This window comes from Mercenaria mercenaria, chromosome 8, assembly GCF_021730395.1.
Source record: "Mercenaria mercenaria strain notata chromosome 8, MADL_Memer_1, whole genome shotgun sequence".
NCBI classification, from domain to species: Eukaryota; Metazoa; Mollusca; class Bivalvia; order Venerida; family Veneridae; genus Mercenaria; species Mercenaria mercenaria.
In genome coordinates this window covers 18,640,443-18,648,053 of record NC_069368.1, presented here as the reverse complement: position 1 = coordinate 18,648,053, position 7,611 = coordinate 18,640,443, and positions in this window count along the sequence as shown.

The window sequence follows — 7,611 nt, the reverse complement described above, 5'->3', positions numbered from 1 at the left end:
ACATATGTAGTCACCAAAGGAAACCACAACTTTGAATTTATATGCTTGTTTAAAATATCCAGAATTTATCGATGATATTAAAAAGTGAAAACGCATGCGCACGGGGGTCTCCCTCTTTTTACCTATCCTCGCGGATTTTTGTCGTTTTCATTGCCAAGCCGGGGATTCAATCTACTTCCGTTAGTTGAAAAAATGGTGTGTGAACTACCACAGGAGTCTGAAATTCTATCAATAAGACCATAGAAGTCTATCTTTACAAAAAATACCCCCTATATATATTAAATAAACACCAGGAATGAAACGTCAAAAACCCAGGGTCCCCTGAAAATACGCACGGAACACAGGGTGATCGCAATTTAGCGAGCGTAGTTTAGAAATAACACTAAAATACACCTACCACATTCGACAGCATTCAAATCTGATACACTTTACAAGAGTAATCAGACATTTTCTGAGGTTTCTGAGATTTTCAGCTGTCGCCGAAGCCATTCGCTGACGTCACAACAACAACAACAATTACAGCGCCGAGATAAAGATAAAATACTTATTTTATTCTTTAAAATTTGTACATAGAGTAAATAAGTATTAGAATATTTATATGTTTACATCAGTCTATAATGTCCCCTAGATTCCTTTTGCAATAAAAAGATAATTTACAAAATTTGATTGGGAAAACCCGTAAAGGGAGGTTACTCTTTGGATAATCCATTTTACGATGCAGCGGAATATCTAAATTTCAGTAGTAAAATTTGATACTTGGTGTACAATGACTTTTTTTATGAATAGAGCAATATGAAAATGTCTGTTATGTAATTTGAAGGTAAGGCAGTACGGGAATTGCTACTTTCTAATTTTATCCCGGCGCTGTAATTGTTGTTATTGTTGTGACGTCAGCGAATGGCTTCGGCGACAGCTGAAAATCTCAGAAAATGTCTGATTACTCTTGTAAAGTGTATCAGATTTGAATGCTGTCGAGTGTGGTAGGTGTATTTTAGTGTTATTTCTTAACTACGCTCGCTAAATTGCGATCACCCTGTGTTCCGTGCGTATTTTCAGGGGACCCTGGGTTTTTGACGTTTCATTCCTGGTGTTTATTTTATATACATAGGGGGTATTTTTTGTAAAGATAGACTTCTATGGTCTTATTGATAGAATTTCAGACTCCTGTGGAACTACCGTGTCATTTTTTTAATATCATCGGCAAATTCTGGATATTTTAAAGAAGCATTTAAATCTAAAGTTTTGGGGGTTTTAGTGATTATATATGTAAAGAATTTCAACTTGATAGGAGAAATAACAGTCATATCACGGCGTGCACTCAACACAGCTTTGTGTCCAGCCGTACCTGTGGTACAAACGTGAAATAAAACATTTATCAAATCAGTCACATGACTATAGTTTCATTGGCTGGATGTTCTTAGTATATCTTCAATTGCTTGTGTAGTTATGCATATTCATATTATGACCTTTACGTTGAGATAATATGTGGTAGGTTGAAAAGGCCAATATGCTAGGTAAAGCTTTAGATAATTGTCCTTTGTTTCAGGATGCGACAGTCAGATGTAAATACTGTCACAAAAGATTCCTGACGTCTGAAGCAGTTGCTCATGTTGTAAATATTCATCTTGAAAAGAAAGTCGCAATTACAACATTGAGGCCATGTGGCAAATTTAAAACAACTGTTTATGCACAGTCTTGGTTGGTGTATTTATTCTTTTCTATTTTTGGACAGGGCATTCTGTAGTATCTTTCGTCAACACTTGTATCAAACCACTTTCTTCATCATAGGATATTTTTGATTCGTCCTGTCCGATGTCTTATCCTAGTAAATCAAACGTCCGTGTTTTAAATTTGCCACAGTCATACATATTAATCCGATAAACCGCTTCAGAAAAAGGTAGCCTCTGCAAATGCAGCAATTAGATGTACCCTAAATTAAAGATAACGGATTTGATTTCAATTCAGTGATCAATCAAAACGGAAACCAATAACCGCTGTTCACGAACATTGGCACATCCATTGATAGAAATACAATTTATTGCATTTGTTATCTATTCGTATTTTACTATATATGTCATTATACTGCACTTAGTTTTAAACTTTACAAAAGACTCATACCGTACATTATATAACCACAATACTGTGCCTTGGATAAATATATTACGTTAGAAGATCATTAGCGCCCTTTTTAAATAATAAAATTAGCCAAAAAATATCCTAACATAGCTCAAGAAACACCCTGGTAGTAATAAAAGTTATCATAAGAACTCTGTGACATCTTTAGAGTTATCACATGAATTCCGTAACATTTGAAAAATCGGGCATGAAATTGTTAGAAAGTGGTTTATGTTTGCATCTTTACACTAAAATTATACTATTGCATGTGGAGAGGATGAAGAACGTGAAAAAGAAGAACAATATGTATGAATAAGCAAACGATTTCGATATTTTACTCAAAATGTCTTCATTTCAAAGAAGTGGCGCTGATTGTTAGACTAAACATTTTTTTCTGACGTATAGCACAAGACATCAGAGCAACCTTGATCATCAACCATTAGTTTTACACCCCATTCTCTCTATTTAAAGATAAATAATTACCATTTTATCCACCGATTCATTGGCTCGTCATTCAGACATCAGAAGAACTCTGTTACGTTTTCCAGGCACTCCGTAACAGTTATCAGAAGAAAACATGTCAGGTTATCAGAAGAACTCCATCCTTCGTGTGACACTTCCTCCCCTGTGTTTTGTATCAAATCATTTATAAATGATAATTTTTTAAACCTTAGGTGCAAGCGATTTCTTACTCTCAATGAATGTATCTTTTGAATGATACATATTTCATTTTTATAAAATAAAAATTTGACGAACCAATATACGGTTAACCTCAGCACGAAGTTATTCTAGCGTCAAATGCAGACCATATATGATGCCGCGCGATCATGCGGTATCGTGATCAAAAGGTTAAAGTAAATGATTAAATCGTTTTAGTTAATTTGCATTTGACTGTTTTATCCGACGTAATGAGACTAAGTCTTAATGTGATTTTACTTGGCATACAATTTTGCGTTAATAACACGTACTTTACAAAATAAGAAATTGCCCAATGATTTATTAAATCTAATGATACTTTCGATGCTGAAAAGAAAGAGGTGCGCTTTTTCGTGTTTTCACCATCGTACTTCTGACATTTCACCATCGTAGTTTCGACATTTCACCATCGTAGTTTCAACATTTCACCATCGAACTTCCGACTTTTTATCGTCGTACTTTCCAGTTTTCACCACGATCGTAGAGTCATGTTTTCAACATCGTACTCTTGACTTTTTACCATCGTAGTTTAGACTTTTCAGCATCGTACTTTGGACTTTTCACCATTGTTCTTTCGACTTTTCACCCTCTTAGTTTCTACTTTTTAACAGTAGTATCGCCTTGCACATGCGCTCTGGTCCGTTTACCATTACACGAGGTTGAACGTAATCATGTAGTCTGATGATGAAGGTTTCTTTCGTACATGTATAGATATACAATTGTTGAGGCGAATATTTCGATCTTCATAAATTTGAGACTGAATGAAACTATATAATATATGCATTGACAAACACATTTATAAGTCTCTTTATATTATAGTACTAATCAGTGTTGTTTTTTTTTTTCTCTCAATGATTTAAAAATAAAGTCGATGTCTTTTCAATGGGGATGGACACACGCTTTAAATAATAACAGTAAAATAAGTTATAAAACATAAATAAGCATCATTTTTGCAAGAACTTATGCATTAACAGTAGTATTACTGTCATAATAATGCACCTTCGGAACTCTATGGATATAACGAAAAAAAATTAATCTTTTTTTTTCTCAGTTTCAATTGGAGATCTATGGATTTTAGTCTTTAAATGTTGAAACATATTATTTGGTGTTTGGAATCGGGCTCTATTTGACCAATTACACCCTAGAAAAGACTGCTGATAGACGTGTTTAACGGCCAGTCTGGTGTAGGCCCTAGATCCAAATTGTAGGCTGAGCTTTCTACGAGTCAGGTCAAGAAGCGATCAGTTTGCTCAGTCCAGATGAATCAGCTGACTGTCGCTGAAAAAAGAACTAACAGCTAGAGGGATCCTTGTTGGTCAGTTACATATGTATGGAATCAAAGTTGGGGGGCGGGGGGGGGGGGGGGTGTATTTACTGTTGCAATTTAACCGTTGATTGAAAAAAAAATGGAATACACATATGTGAAATATGTTACTCTAAAACCGAATTACAATAGATTTGTATAAAGTCACTATTAAATCAACATGATTTATGCTTAACACGATTGATTCTGCCTTTGTGACCAGTGCAGATCATGATCAGCCTGCACATCCGTGCAGTCTGATCAAAATCTGCACTGTTCGCCATTCAGTCAGTATCTTTTTGGTAAGCACCCTTTTTAACAGTTTATGGTACTGTCAAAATTGATAGGTGGACACATTCATTATAGACATTTAGCAGGGTAAGGGTTAAGTTAATGCGAAGAATCACTTTGCACGATTTATTTACATTATTTCATTTAGGATATAATTGTGACATATATTTCATTTGATCAAACGAAATATCTACCTAAAAAATGTTTATTTATACATGTACAAAAAAAAGAGTTATACAATAAAGTACCTTCATCTTCAGATGACATGATCACATTTTATCCCATGTAATGGTAATCAGACCTATGCGCATGGGCATCGCAATGTTGAAAAGTATAAACTACGATGGTGAAAAGTCGAAAGTATAATGATGGAATGTCGAAACTACGATGGTGAAAAGTCGAAAGTACGATGATGTAATGTCAAAACTATGATGGTGAAAAGTCGAAAGTACTATGGTGAAACTTCAAAGTACGATGGTGGAATATCGAAACTACGGTGGAGAAAAGTCGACACCACGATGTTGAAACGTCGGAATAACGAAAGTACGATGGCGAAAAGTTGAAATTATCATGGTAAAAGTACGTAGTATTTCCGACTTTTTTTCGTTGTTCTGACTTTCCACCATTTTAGTTTCGTTATTTAGACTTTTCAACATCGCAGTATCGGGGTTTCGAGCTCATATTATGCGGCGATGACCCCAACGGGACATCGTAAGTTTAAGTGTGATTAATATAGTGAAGAAGGTTTTATGTTATATAGAAATTGTTTGTCTAAAACAAGTAAATTGCAAAACTGTGTCTTAATAGATTGAAACAAAAAAGATAAGAAAATTTAACTGTTTACTTTATTCTGATTGATGCGCAAAAACTTTTGTTTACGCAGTTTAAAAGCTTTGAAGTAACATTCTTGCATAAATATATATATGATAACAGATAGGTCCTGCATTAACACAAAATATTTTCTTGGAAATCAGCTACAAAAATCAACAACAATAAGAAAGAATATATCAGATTGGGCGCCAGTAAGGGCCTGCCATGAACCCCTCCCCACCAGATAATTTTCAAAATATTTTCTTGGAAATCAGCTACAAAAATCAACAACAATAAGAAAGAATATATCAGGTTGGGCGCCAGTAAGGGCCTGCCATGAACCCCTCCCCACCAGATAATTTTCAAAATGAGATTTCAAGGTAATAATTATTTCAGAAGAGTTTTGCATTGTCTATATTCACTTAGTTGTATCTGTCTGTCTGTCTGTCTGTCTGTCTGTCTCTCTATCTATCTGTGTGTGTGTGTGTGTGTGTGTGTGTGTGTGTGTGTGTGTGTGTGTGTGTGTGTGTGTGTGAGTATGTATGTATGTATGTATGTATGTATCTATCAATCTATCTGAAAAATATTAATAGAATGTATGTCCTTGTTGCGAGCGACTAATGGCCGTCTTGGCCCTTTTGTTTCTTTTCCTGTCCGATCCGGTATGAGTCATGGACTTTTTTATGACGCATTTGAGCGTATGTTATCCACAACTGTAGTGAATACATGAAGTATTTGGGCAGATGTTCACCACAAATTGTAGAAAAGTAAATGTTTTTGGGCGAATAAAAGCACGAAGTATTTGAGCCGATGTTCTCTACAAACTGTAGAAAATAATATTTAGGTGGATATTTTCAACAAACTGTAGAGACTACATGAAGAATTTGAATGTGATGGGAATATAACGATATGTATGTTAATGGCGTCGGATGCATTGATAACGTCAGTGACGCAAGTTATGTCATATGTTTCTGCGTCAGTAAAATATTTATTAAACCATAGACTGAATGTGACTTGTTTCCCGTTTAGAGAAACAACTGCAAACTATTTCCATAACGGTTACGTTAGAGACTAATATATGCCCGAGTGAGAATTGTCCACGTGACACATATTTTGTAAAAGATGCGTACGCGTGCAGTCGAGTTTACAAGAACACAGCATGCAAACCTGAATTTAAGGTTAAGAAGTAGGCCTAGAGAAACAAAAATCAAACAACACCAAATCATAGAAAGAAAGTGTTGTTTGACATGAAAATTGAACTGCATGTAAAGCATGTATATCACTTTACGAAACAAGTGTGATTTTTCCGACAATAATAATGCCTAACTTTACATCTTTTCGAAAAAAATAAGAGATTCTTTTCGCCGTCCTCGGATGAAATATATTGTTATTCAGGGTAGATAAAACATAGTTATCTCCCATTAACGTTAAATAACAAGTATATGTATTAGTATTGCAATTTAAGAACCAAATTCGGATATTCCGAACTTATCCGGAAAGGAATCCACCGTGTACGTTTCTAGCGCTTTCTTATCCAAGCTACACACAATTAAAAACGTAAAACTACTTTTAAGGACATGTCACGGCTGAAATATTTTTAAAAGCATTATTACAACATACAGTTGGTATTAAAATTTTGTTTACAATACATCTACTCATTAGATAAATCATCAATATCTATGTGAAAATAAGAGATGCGTTTTGTCTAATTGCGATACTGTACGTTGCTCTAATTAGTGACAAACGATGGAAACAATAGGAATTCTTATTTGATCAAAACGACAGGAAGGTAACAGTATGTTCTTTTATCGTTTTAATTTATTAGTTTTAAGCTGCAATATAGAAGAGCATTTTTAAGAAAATGAAACTGGAAGGTAGAAATAACATCAAACTTTTAATTAGGTTACGATTCCGTGATCATACACCTGTCAAAATTTGTCATTAGTTTTCACGATCTGCCAAAATTATTTTTATCTCTCCATTCTGCATATGCAACGTTTTTGTAAGTATCTTGGTAGGATATTGTAGTGTGTAACTTTACTTCACATTGTACATCAGTATTTGTGGTTAAGGTCATTGAAGTCTCAAATAAGAATGTTTATTGTTTTAGTTTTTTTTGTAATTTATATTTTATTTCCATAGAAACTCCTTTTACATGTTCACGTAATATAGCATGAATCTTTCAATAAATCGATAGCATGATATTTTGAATTACAAACAGATGACTGCACATAATACATAGTGACATTGTTTTATTTTTATTGTTTTAGTTTATTGACTGTAATAAAGATACCAAACCCCAATCTTAAAGGTCCAATACTAAGGAAAGTGAACATCTTAATTTCTTTTAAAAAGCACAGAAACTATTTCATTTTATTGGAAAATGAAAGTTGGTA